The sequence below is a fragment of the Drosophila nasuta genome, chromosome X (genome assembly GCF_023558535.2).
Source record: "Drosophila nasuta strain 15112-1781.00 chromosome X, ASM2355853v1, whole genome shotgun sequence".
In the NCBI taxonomy this organism is placed as follows: domain Eukaryota; kingdom Metazoa; phylum Arthropoda; class Insecta; order Diptera; family Drosophilidae; genus Drosophila; species Drosophila nasuta.
Window position 1 is genome coordinate 1,119,970 of NC_083459.1, and position 14,201 is coordinate 1,134,170.

At 42.1% G+C, this 14,201-nt stretch overlaps 1 protein-coding gene across 2 annotated transcripts in view; it reads right to left on the bottom strand.

The window, feature by feature from the left end:
• LOC132796270 (uncharacterized) overlaps positions 1-14,201 on the bottom strand; it is a 144,791-nt gene that overhangs the window by 29,403 nt on the left and 101,187 nt on the right. The window lies entirely within an intron of this gene.

The following is a 14,201-nucleotide window of genomic DNA, read 5'->3' on the forward strand; positions in this document are numbered from 1 at the left end:
TTCTCCGGGATGTTCATGTAAACTTTCTCTTCCAGCTCTCCGTTTAAGGTATGCTGTGACCACGTTCATTTGGTGAATTTCCATATCAAATTCTGCTGATAAAGCAGCTAACAATCTCACGGACGTGAATCGCGCCACAGGCGAATACGTTTCATGAAAATCCTCTCCGAGCTTCTGCGCATAACCTTTTCCGACTAAGCGGGCCTTCTTCTTGCCTGATACGCTGCCGTCATCTTTTGTTTGGAGAATCATCTTGTTACCAATTACTTTGCGTTTCTTTGGTCGTTTAACAATTTGTCAGGTCTTGTTGAGAATTTGTGCCATGAATTCGTCTTCCATAGCTCTTATCGAGTTATCAGCATTATCACTATTTTGTGCTTCTGTAATAGTCAAAGGATCATTTGATGTTGCAACGAATGCCATTTCACACTCTTCAAATGCATCGGATGCATTGCATCCTCGAATGATGCTTCATTTACATCCTGGTTTTCTTGACTATTTTCGGGAACCTCGAACCTCATTTTAATGAACGCACTTGCCATTTTTCACAGCTTATTGTTCACAGCACTTTTTGTTTAATTTTCTTGCACTAGGGATACTGGGCCCACAACCTGTTGGAATATGGTCCAACGCTCAGATCGCAGTAGTACAAGTGAAAAGACGAAGAGTTGATTTCGTGGAAATTATATTAAACGTTTATTCGACAGTCAATTCATTTGCTGTGTTCTATTCTACTTTACGACTCAAAGCGAACTACTTCATTTCGCAATATTCTATGTTATAATATATAATGAAATTCAACACAAGGATGCCATATCAATTTATGCTTAACTTAAGAGTTACCAGATTATCATTTTGTTTCTTACGTTATTTCGTTAATTTCAAACAACCCGATGTCTCGGTTTATTTTATTAAACAAAAAGTTAGTGTGTCCATGTACACATAAATTCATTTGAGTACTATAAGAACGATGTAACTATTATGTAAGTAGTATTACTGGTTAAACTTGTTGAAAGCTGCGTCCAAATCTTTAGCACTACGACTAGTTGTTGGTATATTCCAATAACTCTTCTGCGAAGTGGCTCAAAAATTTTAAGACAAGGGATGACGTTGATTTTGTTTTAGTTTCCTTTCCGAACAGCTCTCGGCTGCCTGCGTCCAAATACATGGTCGCATACACTGTGCAACAGTGTTTATCTTCTATTCTATTCTTATCTTTATTATCTTCGTGGTACTGATAGGAGATGCCCGAATGATATTAGACACTTATTTGCAGACAACGAGATACGGTCAACCACTCAATTTCTGACCCTCCTCGAGAACCGTTATTTGCCGCTCTTCTGCAAGCATATGTTGTCTCCAAGATCCAGCTTCTGGCGCATCATAATGAATTTAGCAAGTCTGATGAGATCGATATATCTCGACTGTATACTATCAACTTACACTGTCATATTTGATCTTGGCTTCGTTAAGCATTGTCAGACCCATGCTGTCATGCAAAACATTGTAGTTTGTTGGAGAAACAGTACCTTGTTTTATGGCCTTTTGAGCAAATTTTAAAAATCTTCTTTCTTAGTTTACTTTTGATTAAATTTTAAAGAGGTTTTAATTGACTTTAATGGCTCTGCCTTTGCAGACGGTATCGTAGCGCGTTCCTGTGAAGAGCTTAGCATATATTCGCTCTGTTCCAGCTTGCATTCGTTGATCACAAGCAGCTGATCCTCGTCCGGTCGATTTGGTGGCATGCCTAGGGTGTCACTGACACTGCACACCGACACTTCTTGCAGCTCAGCCACTGGCTGGCTGTTGGCTTGTTCAGACTCCTTGAGCATTTCCTCTAACTGCGCACAACGTGCAACACGCACTCTGAGTTGTGGAAGATTAGATCGTCATCAATCACGATCAACTCCGTGTGATGATATAACTGTAAATGATATGAAATAATGAATTTAGCAAGTCTGATGAGATCGATATATCTCGACTGTATACTATCAACTTTCACTGTCATATTTGATCTTGGCTTCGTTAAGCATAGTCTCCAATCTTGTCAGCCTGGACTCGGTAGTACATATGTGTCATTTTGTACGTTAGTATTTGTATCTTATCAGCATTCAGACCCATGCTGTCATGCAAAACATTGTAGTTTGTTGGAGAAACAGTACCTTGTTTTATGGCTTTTCAAATCCGCTATCTCCATCTCTTTCTTCTTGAGGATATAGAGCAGATATTGAATATCGTATACAAGAATCTCTGTATCTTGTATATCCGAGTCGCTGGCCAAATAGCGGAAGCAGCCTTTGACCACAGGCATTAATTTGGTGAACACGTTCAAGGGATCATTAGGATTATCAGTGACTTGGCAGCCACGCAAGTACTGCACAATATTGAATATATTCTTGATTTCTGAGCAAACATTCTCGAACGCAAGGATCACCAAAGAGATGACCACACGACTACGCTATTGAGCGATGATTGGAAGTATTCAAAGAATCCATGAATATGGAACAACATCCACTCAAATCCAGACGCTCCTCGAGAACCGTTATTTGGCGCATCTCATTTATCTCTCGTAAATGAATTTCTTCTTGACATTTAATAGTGTCCTGTAATTGCTGTCGCATTTAAATGTAATCAGGATTTTCACAAACGCGAAAGACATCTTGCTCCAACTTATGGTATATAACATCCTGAGCCTCCAGTTCCTTTCGAAGCTCATTCATTTCTTGCAAATGTAGCTCTTCTTGTTCCTTAAGGAGGACCAAGTAACTGTTTGCACATTTATATATATTCAGGATATTCATATACTTGGGATCCTATCTTGGTACTGATAGGAGATGCCCGAATTATATTAGACACTTATTTGGAGACAACGAGATACTGCTTCGTTGGCAATCGTGACGTCGATATCACTCCGTCCGCGGTGATTATCGAACGTATACAAACTGCTGACCTCATTAAGCACACCGGCTCGGGATTCTTGAATCCACTTAGTCAGCAGCTCACCCCGTTGAAGATTCAAGTCGCGATGTCACACGAGATCGCCACACGGTGTAATCTGAAGGAGCATGAGCCGCATAGTATTTATCCAACTTTTGTTTAGTTTCCGTCGCTGTTATCAGGGAACGAAAATCGTTTTTTTCCATAGTCAACATGGCGTCAACAATATCAAAATAAAACGAAGGGCTGTATCGCGCTGAATTTCAACATGGATACCTAAATATGAATGGACTATAAGGAGCAACATTTTTTTTTTGCGATAGCAGCGCGTTTTGGTGGTCAAGGAGGTTACTTTTCAGCCCACCTAGTATAATCGCTAAAGATAAAAGCCTAACGGGAGACCAAGGAATGTGCACAATACCTGGAACGATCATTATCTTCGTGGTACTGACAGGAGATGCCCGAATGATATTAGACACTTATTTGGAGGCAACGAGATACGGTCGACAGTTATTTGCGAGCTCTGGTATATTCCAATCACTCTTCTGCGAAGTGGCTCTAAAATTGTTAGACAACGAATGACGTTGATTTGGTTTTGGTTTCCTTCCTCCTAGTGTTGGAGAATCATCCTCTTTATTAATGCAGGCGGCGAGTGCTGTACTATCAGTCGGCGAGTACTTGTTCTTATTCTCCAGCTTCTCCGACGATTGACACGAGACAAAAGAAGAGCTTGTGATATCCGCTTCGGGTTGATCGCTTATCACCTGGAACTTTCGCTCTTCCCTCGGTGGCAAATCTTTACCGGGTATTGGATTGATGGCGAGATCGCCACACATATAATTGCTAAAGATAAAGGCCCAACGGGAGACCTAGGAATGTGCACAATACCTGGAACGATCATTATCTTCGTGGTACTGACAGGAGATGTCCGAGTGATATTCTTAAAAGTCATTAGTGAAGACGGCATTGGTAACACTCTTATTAGGTTAGGTTAGGTTAGACCGGCTGCCCCTGCTGGGGGCGAAGCATAGACCAGTAGAGGTCCACAGCTGTACCGGTGGAGGGTGTCTTCGTCTCAGAAGTCGCACAGTATGGATGCGTTTTTGGCAAGGGCCAGCAGCATCCTAGGTGGTAGCCGGGAAACATCACGAAGTTCGTTATGAAACGGCGAAGCCTAGATAACGCTGGACATCTACAGAGAAGATGCTCAAGGGCTTCCTTGACTCCGGACACTCTTATTAATGCCAATGCTTTTCAAATCGGCTATCTCCATCACTTCCTTCTTGAGGATATAGAGCAGATATTGAATATCGTATACAAGAATCTCTGTATCTTGTATATCCGTTTCGCTCTGAGCGCGAGAGATCTCATTCAAGAACCCATAAAACGGTTGCTCTCTGAGTTTTTTCGTAAAGAGAGAGACACTTATTTGCGGACAACGAGAAACGGTTGACAGTTATTTGCAAGCTCTGCTTCCAATACATGTGCACTTGTGTGTGCTTGCGCAGCATTGTTATTGTTGTTGTCGCTTCTGCCCAGTGCTGCCAGAGTTGGTTTTCCAAGCCCGAAGATGGTGCACGGTGAAAAATGCTAGCTTATGAGTATATTGACAAACTGCAGGGACTCGGCAAGTTCCAGACCATTTGTAGTACATATGTGTCATTTTGTACGTTAGTATTTGTATCTTATCAGCATTCAGATCCATGCTGTCATGCAAAACATTGTAGTTTTTTGGAGAAACAGTACCTTGTGTTATGGCCTTTTGAGCAAATTTTAAAAATCTTCTTAGTTTACTTTTACTTAAATTTTAAAGAGGTTTTAATTGACTTTAATGGCTCTGCCTCTGCAGACGGTATCGTAGCGCGTTCCTGTGAAGGGCTTAGCATATATTCGCTCTGTTCCAGCTTGCATTCGTTGATCACAAGCAGCTGATCCTCGTCCGGTCGATTTGGTGGCATGCCTAGGGTGTCACTAACACTGCACACCGACACTTCTTGCAGCTCAGCCACTGGCTGGCTGTTGGCTTGTTCAGACTCCTAGAGCATTTCCTCTAACTGCGCACAACGTGCAACACGCACTCTGAGTTGTGGAAGATTAGATCGTCATCAATCACGATCAACTCCGTGTGATGATATAACTGTAAATGATATGAAATAATGAATTTAGCAAGTCTGATGAGATCGATATATCTCGACTGCATACTATCAACTTACACTGTCATATTTGATCTTGGCTTCGTTAAGCATAGTCTCCAATCTTGTCAGCCTGGACTTGGTAGTACATATGTGTCATTTTGTACGTTAGTATTTGTATCTTATCAGCATTCAGACCCATGCTGTCATGCAAAACATTGTAGTTTGTTGGAGAAACAGTACCTTGTTTTATGGCTTTTCAAATCCGCTATCTCCATCTCTTTCTTCTTGAGGATATAGAGCAGATATTGAATATCGTATACAAGAATCTCTGTATCTTGTATATCCGAGTCGCTGGCCAAATAGCGGAAGCAGCCTTTGACCACAGGCATTAATTTGGTGAACACGTTCAAGGGATCATTAGGATTATCAGTGACTTGGCAGCCACGCAAGTACTGCACAATATTGAATATATTCTTGATTTCTGAGCAAACATTCTCGAACGCAAGGATCACCAAAGAGATGACCACACGACTACGCTATTGAGCGATGATTGGAAGTATTCAAAGAATCCATGAATATGGAACAACATCCACTCAATTCCAGACGCTCCTCGAGAACCGTTATTTGGCGCATCTCATTTATCTCTCGTAAATGAATTTCTTCTTGGCATTTAATAGTGTCCTGTAATTGCTGTCGCATTTGAATGTAATCAGGATTTTCACAAACGCGAAAGACATCTTGCTCCAACTTATGGTATATAACATCCTGAGCCTCCAGTTCCTTTCGAAGCTCATTCATTTCTTGCAAATGTAGCACTACCATCTTTGCACATTTCCATTCACTGGGAAAGTATCCCTCATTCACACACCTTTCATACAATGCATACATATATTCTGGAATCGAATTCCAAACACATTTCCCCACTGAAACCATCCATGCCGGGCGACTTTCTCGACTTTAAGCTCTTAAAAGCTGCCCCCAATTCAGCTTCCCGGAGCGGTTCAACAAGTTGCTCCACATGTAGTGGAACCTCCAGTCTCTCCTCTCGCGGGAAGAACACATTCAACAAAGCCTTCATACAATCCTTCCATGCCGTTAGCTGAAGGCCTCCGACATGCAAGTTGCCTAAACTAAGTTCCCTGCCTTTCCCTCTTGCTATTTGAAAAACACGACCCCAGGGATCATGCTTATTGCGATCTACAAACTCACGCCATTCCGCCTCTTTCACACGTACAAGCATTTGCTTGTACTCATTCATACACCTACCATACTCTCGCCTTAGCTGAGCAGCGCTATCGGCATTGGATATTCTCGCTCTTTGGAAACGTTTCCGCAGAGTTCGAAGTATCCTACGCTTAGCACTCAACTCACTCGTCCACCACTTAACACGCTTAAGATTCACCTTAGAATGCTTCGGAGACACCGCAAGGTGACACCTTGAAGTAGGCTTGGAGTTGCCGGATCTGCGTTATTCCCCCCTCAGTCCGAAGAGAAGGCCATACACTCAACCATAGGGGGGAATGGCCGGATCGGAGAAGGATGGCTCGGTGACGTGTTGTTGGTGTATGCCACGAACTCCGACGATATTTTGAATTTTAATATTTTTGTGTTGTGATATAAAGTGTGTACTAGTTTGTCGGTGTTAGGGTTTCTTGTCTCTTAACTGTTTTCCTAATTTTTTGTTTGTGTAGTTTGACCTCTAGTTGTTAGCAAGGTGACACCATTATCTCTATATACTTTGTGTTGTGAAAATCTCAGTGTCATCTTGTTTCTACGGTTTTCTTTCCTAAATACCATATCATTAGGTTCGACCTGGACTGGTGTCTCTGTCCTCATTTAATTTAGCCAATTTTTTTTCTGTGTTCACGTTTAAGTGTTCCTGTACTTTTGGGTATATGTCTTTTCTAAATTCGTTTAATTTCTTAAGGTAGTCATGGTGATTGTCGAATGTTATTGTTTTGTTGAATATGTGAGTTCTTCCGTGGAAAAGCACGAAAGCGGTATAGGAAGTGCTGGAGTGTATTGCATTGTTATACGTTGCAACTGCTTCTGTGAGTATTTGGTCATGTCCGCATTCTAGTCGTGGTCAAGATTATTCTATATAAGTAGTTCGGTTAAGGTTGAATGCAGTCTTTCGACAGAAGCGTTGCCGGTTGATTGTTGGAATGAAGTTGTATGAGCCGTTATTTGGAATTGGGTTAAGAGATCGTTGAATAGACTGCCCGAAAATTCCGCGCCCTGGTCGAAAATTATTTTCTTTGATGCGCCGTAATGACTTATGAATTGTAATAGAGCATCGGCGAATTGAACTCCTATTGCTAAGGGGGGTAGGCTTGCTCTAGCTTAGTGAATTTGTCGATAATGGTGAGGTTACAAGTATTATTAATGGAATAAATCTCTATATGCACGACCGCAATGGTCGTGGCCGAGGGAGTCTCATCTGCGAGAAAATTCTGTAATATGTTAGAAATACTCACAAAATAAAGCACTGTGCTGTTTCGAGAACTGAATAAGACTGACTATTTCGTCAGTGGCAATTTATTACAAAAGGCATTTCACGAAGTCCGGCTTGGTCAAAGCGTTTAATCGAGGTTGGCACATTCTCACCAGTAACCTTAACGGGAATATTATCATATTTAGAGAAGTTAATCCCAGATATAATTACAGTGCTAAAAATATCCGTTTCATCGTTAGTCGGTTCAGGAGGGATACAAAATTCCCTAGCCTTTTTTTTCACCTTCCTCGCCATTATCAGCATGATTGTTATTCATGTCACCAGCCCCTGACGACGACGCTCACCGCCTTAGTTGTCCTTATGGCGATTTCCTCGGAAGCCTGACTCTCCGTTATTACGACGTTCACGAAAGCCGTTTCCGCCATCATTACGTCGAGCATGGTAGCAGGTTTTGTTTTCGACTCGATCTTCCCCGCCGTTGTCATTATTCTCTTCACAATCGCTGCATTCGGCAACATCATTGGACTTTGTTGGCTTACCATTAAATTTATCTATTTGAGATGCAACGGCATTTGAAGGTTCTTCTTCCCAGTCAGACATGATTTTTTAGATTTATACCAGTAGCTAAGCTGCTAGGGTTCAGTTTCAATGAATTTTTGATATTAAAACTTTTGTGTTTAAAAGCGCAGGTGAAAATTTGTTTAATGATACACCATTTTACCGCTAATTCTTAATGCTTCTACGACTTCCTTTCAATCACGCCAAACATTACCGATAGTTAGCAATTGCTCCGAGAAATCTTCAGCAGATGTATCATTAAGCAATGTAACCAGTGTTGCCAAAGTTTGTTGAGAAAAAAAGCTGTTTTTAACGGGAAAAACGATGAAAAAAGCTAAAAAATTAGGAAAAAAAGCTATAAAAAAGCTGATTCATTGGATTCTCTATATTTTTCTGATAGTCACAGGGTGTATAGAATTTGTACAGCAGCTGCTCTAATATTCACAATATTTGGAGAATTTTATTAAAACTATCCTCATTCTCCTCATTTTTATTGTCATATGTTCATCCAGTTCCTATCATTTTAAGGAATTTATTAGGAAGGCTATACTATATCTATAGCAGCATTTGTCAAGTCTGCGCAAGCCATAACTGTAAATGCATGATTTAGAATAAAATGTATTTCCATCTACAGAGAATAACGCAGAGTTATGTTGAATGCGGTATATTGATTATCGATATTAATTCAAACTTATCGATGTTACACTCAGTGAAGGGTAAACTTTCGATCATACATTTTTTTTTCTTCTTTTATTGGCGCGCGCTGGCGACTTGGCTGTTGGTGCGGCGCGGCGCCGGCGAGGGCTTGTAGTATCGTTCGGGGAACGAGCCGGCCGCGCTGGCTAGTACGTGTCATAATTCCAGTTGTCGGCGAGGCAATTGGCGCGTCTCCAGGTACAGTGCAGCAAGTACCATCCAGCTGGAATTACCCTGAAGTGCGTGTACATGCATATGCATATACGTTGTGGTTGAGACAGCGTGTCTCCATGTAATGGCTGGGGTTCCTTCTGGTGACCGCCGCTCCGTGTCCGTGGGTCGCGTCAGTGCTGCCGAGTGTCGGAACCGTACTACCGGATGTGCATGCCGGCCATGCGGCACAAGCCTAGCATGGATACCAGGTGTAATCGGTCGTTGTGTTATCGTCGTCGTCAGCTGCAACTCGCTGTCCATGTTGTGCGTCGTTCGGGTGTGTGCCGCGGCAGGCCGCGTCGGGATCATCTGATAATGCGTGCCAGGCTGCACCATGGCGTCCAATGCACGTGAACTGGCTTTCTAATAACGCAATCAATAACTCGATTCTCGTCACTGAAGACAGTTGCAATCAAATCTTGGATTCTAATCACTTGTCAACGGTCAATTTACTGTCCGTGACTCGATACTAACCTTGGCTACTTCCACATGACCCTCTAATGCGACCATCATCAGAGGTGTATAACCTTTCTCATCCTGCGCATCAACGTTGGCGCCATTGCTCAGCAATAATTGCACCATCTCGAGCTGACCGCCCAAACAGGCGTATATTAGCGGTGTGATAGGGGCACCAGGTGTATTTACATCGGCGTTATTGCTGAGCAGCAGTTCAACAAGGTGCAAATCACCCCAACAAGTAGAAAACAACGAGTGTGGTAGTTGTGTTTAATTTTTGTGTATAAGGAAAGATTTAACTCCGTTCATTTCTGCCTCATGCAGCATATTTTCAATGTTTTCTTCGCTTCCAGTCAGCGCGATTACAAATATGCTTTTCGGCTGCTGCTGATCAGTGTTTTCCTCCAGCGTTTGGCTAATTATCGTCAGAGTTGCATAGAGTAGGCTTGGAGTTGCATAGAGAGTAGGCTTGGAGTTTCCGGCGGAAACTACTACTCTACTCTATGCAACTCCAAGCCTACTCTATGCAACTCTGACGATAATACACTCATACATAGATTCTGACATACACACATATATGTACATACATGCCTTTTGTAATAAATTGTCACTGACGAAATAGTCAGTCTCATTCTGCTCTTCAAATAGGACTGTCGTTTTATTTGTGAGTATTTCTAACATATTACAGAATTCTGTAATAATATATCTGTGTTTAATATTTGTGTGAGAACGCGTCAACATGGCAGGTGAGTTTTGCTAAAAGTTGTGTAATCAAATAAAAATTTTGTGCAAGCTGCGCAAGTGTACCGCGATTATTATTCTATTATTAATTATTATTATTATTAATTTTGCATCGCAGAGAATAATGAGTCATCGCGTCAGGGAGAGGCAGAGCCGCTATCGCCACCGGATGCACCGGAGCCAATAACAATGTTTCTAAAAGAACTAAATCGAATTTTTCAATCGCGCATTAGCCAAACGCTGGAGGAAAACACTGATCAGCAGCAGCAGCCGGAAAGCATATTTGTAATCGCGCTGACTGGAAGCGAAGAAATCATTGAAAATATGCTGCATGAGGCAGAAATGAACGGAGTTAAATCTTTCCTTATACACAAAAATTAAACACAACTACCACACCATCCAATCAATCAGTTTAAAAATAAAAAAAAATTAAAAAACATGTTTAGATTTTGTTTTGAAATTCAATTTATTTAGGGATTGCGCTTTTGATGCACACGTGCTATAACCAATCGAATCGATTTCAAATTCAAATTCGAGCTTTCGATATTTAAACAAATTGCAATTTTATTTTTTTTTGTTCAAGAATAAGATATACATATACATATTTATAAAGTTGTGTTGAGCATATAGAGAGTAAACAAATTAACAATAAATGCTATAATGCTATTCGTTATTCTACTCGTTGTTTTCTACTTGTTGGGGTGATTTGCACCTTGTTGAACTGCTGCTCAGCAATAACGCCGATGTAAATGCACCTGGTGCCCCTATCACACCGCTAATATACGCCTGTTTGGGCGGTCAGCTCGAGATGGTGCAATTATTGCTGAGCAATGAGTAACTGTCTTCCGTGTCGTCCGATATTTTTGTTTAAAATCTTTTGACTTTTTTTAATACAATCAAAACACCCTGATCTTCAGATCAATTCACTTTCGCCTTAAGTGACGCTATGATAAGTATTGGCGCGTTCTAAAAATGTTGGCAAGCATCGACAGAACAGCTACAGCAAATATTGTCCCATAATTTTGGGCAAATAGAAAAAAATCTAAAAAAAGCATTTAAGTAAAAAAAAGCCAGAATTCCCGCTGGCCGCTGTTTGCAATTTTTTCAAGTAAATGGTATTTGAAAAAAAGCCAGTTTTGACGGGAAAAAAGCGACTCTGGCAACACTGCCACTCTCATCAGCGGCGAATTAACTGACTGATAGACAACAGGTCGAATGCGCATGCTTATCGCTTTGGTAGCACTTTTCTGCTGTTCCCGTTTCCTTTTGCTATTCAAGTTATTGCTGCTGGATAAGTGTTCCACCTTTATGTTGTTTAATATTTTGGTTCTTCAATAGTGTGAAGATTTAACGGTAATTTTAATGCTGAATGAGGTACACTTTGCATATGAATCCGCTGCGAATGCTTTGATTGTCAAAGGACAAGTGGTATTGTGGATTGGTTTCAATCATGTCCATTTTAAAAGCTGCTCCTCTCCTTGAGCATTTTCTCTAACTGCGCACAACGTGCAACACGCACTCACAGCTTTTTGGTTGGCTGCCAACGCAAAGCCTGTTGTGGATGATCTATCGACTAGAGACACAGCATAAAGGATTGAGCAAAAGTGAAGATGCCCAAGCATATGAAGTTCTTTGGCGTCTGTCGTCGCACATTCTCGAAGCAGGTCATGGCCAGATAAGTCACCAGCATGATGATCGTAGACAGCGGGTAGAGTCAAATATTGCGGTGGGCAAAGTACTTCACTTTGGGGGAGAAAGCGAAGATTGCAACAGCTCCAAAAGTCACCAACAACTGAGACATCACTATGAGGTACACTTTGCATATGAATCCGCTGCGAATGCTTTGATTGTCAAAGGACAAGTGGTATTGTGGATTGGTTTCAATCATGTCCATTTTAAAAGCTGCTCCTCTCCTTGAGCATTTTCTCTAACTGCGCACAACGTGCAACACGCACTCACAGCTTTTGGTTGGCTGCCAACGCAAAGCCTGTTGTGGATGATCTATCGACTAGAGACACAGCATAAAGGATTGAGCAAAAGTGAAGATGCCCAAGCATATGAAGTTCTTTGGCGTCTGTCGTCGCACATTCTCGAAGCAGGTCATGGCCAGATAAGTCACCAGCATGATGATCGTAGACAGCGGGTAGAGTCAAATATTGCGGTGGGCAAAGTACTTCACTTTGGGGGAGAAAGCGAAGATTGCAACAGCTCCAAAAGTCACCAACAACTGAGACATCACTATGAGGTACACTTTGCATATGAATCCGCTGCGAATGCTTTGATTGTCAAAGGACAAGTGGTATTGTGGATTGGTTTCAATCATGTCCATTTTAAAGCTGCTCCTCTCCTTGAGCATTTTCTCTAACTGCGCACAACGTGCAACACGCACTCACAGCTTTTTGGTTGGCTGCCAACGCAAAGCCTGTTGTGGATGATCTATCGACTAGAGACACAGCATAAAGGATTGAGCAAAAGTGAAGATGCCCAAGCATATGAAGTTCTTTGGCGTCTGTCGTCGCACATTCTCGAAGCAGGTCATGGCCAGATAAGTCACCAGCATGATGATCGTAGACAGCGGGTAGAGCCAAATATTGGGGTGGGCAAAGTACTTCACTTTGGGGGAGAAAGCGAAGATTGCAACAGCTAAAAAAGTCACCAACAACTGAGACATCACTATGAGGTACACTTTGCATATGAATCCGCTGCGAATGCTTTGATTGTCAAAGGACAAGTGGTATTGTGGATTGGTTTCAATCATGTCCATTTTAAAAGCTGCTCCTCTCCTTGAGCATTTTCTCTAACTGCGCACAACGTGCAACACGCACTCACAGCTTTTGGTTGGCTGCCAACGCAAAGCCTGTTGTGGATGATCTATCGACTAGAGACACAGCATAAAGGATTGAGCAAAAGTGAAGATGCCCAAGCATATGAAGTTCTTTGGCGTCTGTCGTCGCACATTCTCGAAGCAGGTCATGGCCAGATAAGTCACCAGCATGATGATCGTAGACAGCGGGTAGAGTCAAATATTGCGGTGGGCAAAGTACTTCACTTTGGGGGAGAAAGCGAAGATTGCAACAGCTCCAAAAGTCACCAACAACTGAGACATCACTATGAGGTACACTTTGCATATGAGTCCGCTGCGAATGCTTTGATTGTCAAAGGACAAGTGGTATTGTGGATTGGTTTCAATCATGTCCATTTTAAAAGCTGCTCCTCTCCTTGAGCATTTTCTCTAACTGCGCACAACGTGCAACACGCACTCACAGCTTTTTGGTTGGCTGCCAACGCAAAGCCTGTTGTGGATGATCTATCGACTAGAGACACAGCATAAAGGATTGAGCAAATCCGCGATTGAGCAAAAGTGAAGATGCCCAAGCATATGAAGTTCTTTGGCGTCTGTCGTCGCACATTCTCGAAGCAGGTCATGGCCAGATAAGTCACCAGCATGATGATCGTAGACAGCGGGTAGAGTCAAATATTGCGGTGGGCAAAGTACTTCACTTTGGGGGAGAAAGCGAAGATTGCAACAGCTCCAAAAGTCACCAACAACTGAGACATCACTATGAGGTACACTTTGCATATGAATCCGCTGCGAATGCTTTGATTGTCAAAGGACAAGTGGTATTGTGGATTGGTTTCAATCATGTCCATTTTAAAAGCTGCTCCTCTCCTTGAGCATTTTCTCTAACTGCGCACAACGTGCAACACGCACTCACAGCTTTTGGTTGGCTGCCAACGCAAAGCCTGTTGTGGATGATCTATCGACTAGAGACACAGCATAAAGGATTGAGCAAAAGTGAAGATGCCCAAGCATATGAAGTTCTTTGGCGTCTGTCGTCGCACATTCTCGAAGCAGGTCATGGCCAGATAAGTCACCAGCATGATGATCGTAGACAGCGGGTAGAGTCAAATATTGCGGTGGGCAAAAGTACTTCACTTTGGGGAGAAAGCGAAGATTGCAACAGCTCCAAAAGTCACCAACAACTGAGACATCACTATGAGGTACACTT